This window comes from Galeopterus variegatus, unplaced genomic scaffold (assembly GCF_000696425.1).
Source record: "Galeopterus variegatus unplaced genomic scaffold, G_variegatus-3.0.2 Scaffold718, whole genome shotgun sequence".
NCBI lineage: Eukaryota > Metazoa > Chordata > Mammalia > Dermoptera > Cynocephalidae > Galeopterus > Galeopterus variegatus.
The window spans coordinates 259,505-261,357 of NW_007726829.1; positions in this window are offsets into that span (position 1 = coordinate 259,505).

Genomic DNA, 1,853 nt, shown 5'->3' on the forward strand with positions numbered 1-1,853 from the left:
CACGAAAAAAAACAAAAAAAAAAAAAAGGTGATTAAGGTAAAATGAGGTTGTTAGGATGGGCCCTAATCCAAACTGTGTCCTTATAAGAAGAGGTTAGGATACAGACACAGAGGGATGACCATGTGAGGACACAGGGAGAAGACTACAAGCCAAGGAGAGAGGCTTCAGAAGGAACCACCTTGCCCACATCTTCATCTGGGGCCTCCGGCACTGTGAGAGAGTAAGTTTCTGTTGTGGAATGCGCCCAGCCTGTGGTCCTTAGTGCTGATGGCCCAGATAGACTAATGTGCCAAGCCACTTTGAAGCAAACCTTAGAAGTCAGTTTGTCAGTAGATGGGAGTGCTGTGGTCCTGGGATGGGTTCCAAGGACCAACTGGGTCTGCATGTTGCCTTGGACACTAAGGGCCGCCAGAGTGACAGGATGACCTGCATCATGCTTTGTGTGGATCATAAATCAGAGCTCGCTGTTTGTGGTTGGGAAAATGTGTATGGCATTTCAGGGTCAGTAGAGCGAGGGACGTCTTTGTCACCTGGGACAGGCTTTGTGCTCAGGAATCTGCGGTGGGAGGAATGGACCCCTCTGCATGTGTCACTGTGTCATTGTGGACGGTAGACCCTTGTTAGTGCACTTTCCATTTCTTGGCTTTCTTATTCCTCAGTCCAAGGATAGCAGCTGTTGAAATGATTACTCAGGTGTGAGGGCATTTACCTTTGGATTTTCAATTGAACCACGAGGTGTTTGTTTTTTAGTAGAATAGGACGTTTTTTCCTTAGCTCTGTGCCTGTGCCAAAAATGTGACACTTTTTTTTCCTCCCAAGTGTGCCTGAACAGTAACAGTTTTTTGCTTGGATTGTGTTAAGAATTAGGGCATTTGATCGCAGGCATTAGATGTGCTCAATGAATATAATCCCCTTTAATAGCATAGTGGGAGTTGGAATTTGGGCTTTTGTTTGCAGCTTAGGATGGTATATCTTGTAACCCAGGGAGGTGGAAAGAATAGTTGAATTCTGAAGGTGAGAAAACTGGTCAGCCTAAATCCATGGGGTTACTGTTCCTAAGGGAAACCTGGTGTGCTGTGTGACTCGGTTGGGATATGCTGTTTCATGTATGTTGTTACTGTTAACTTTGAGAAGAAAAAGAGAGAAGCCTTTACTTAATCTTTATATCCATTCTATAGTTTAAAATTCCATGCAAGTTTTCCCCCAAAATCTTTTTTGTTTCTTTTTTCTTTTTTTTGGTGGCTGACTGATACAGGGATCAAACCCTGGATCTTGGTGTTATCAGTACCATATGCTCTAACCAACGGAGCTAACAGGCCACCCCCCCCCCCAATCTAATTTGCTTCCAGTGTTGTTATCATGTACTCTTAGGTCAGGCGTGGTTTGCAGTATAGACAGTCCCTGACTTGATGGTTTTACTTACAATTTTTTTTACCTTATGATGGTGCGAAAGTAGAATGTATTCAGTAGAAACCGTACTTCAAGTACCCACATAACCATTCTGTTCTTCATTTTCAGTACAGTATTCAACAAATTACATGAGTCATTCAGAGTTTTCTTGTAAGATAGGCTTTGTGTTAGATGATGTTGCCCAACTCTAGGCTAATGTAAGTCAGGGAGCACCTGTATTCATTTTCCGTTGTTGGTTTGGGTGGGGACACATGTTACTAAAGAGGTACCTTGGACAGGTTTGAGTGTCAGTTATGTTACCCTGCGTGTTGACTCTCTGTCACATGTGAGAAAATGCCCCAGGTCTGATTATGTCTAAGTGTTTTGTTACTGCCATTAGATGGGTCACCCTAAACAGCTCTTACATTTTATGTTCTTATGTTCTTAGACATAGTAACTGAAG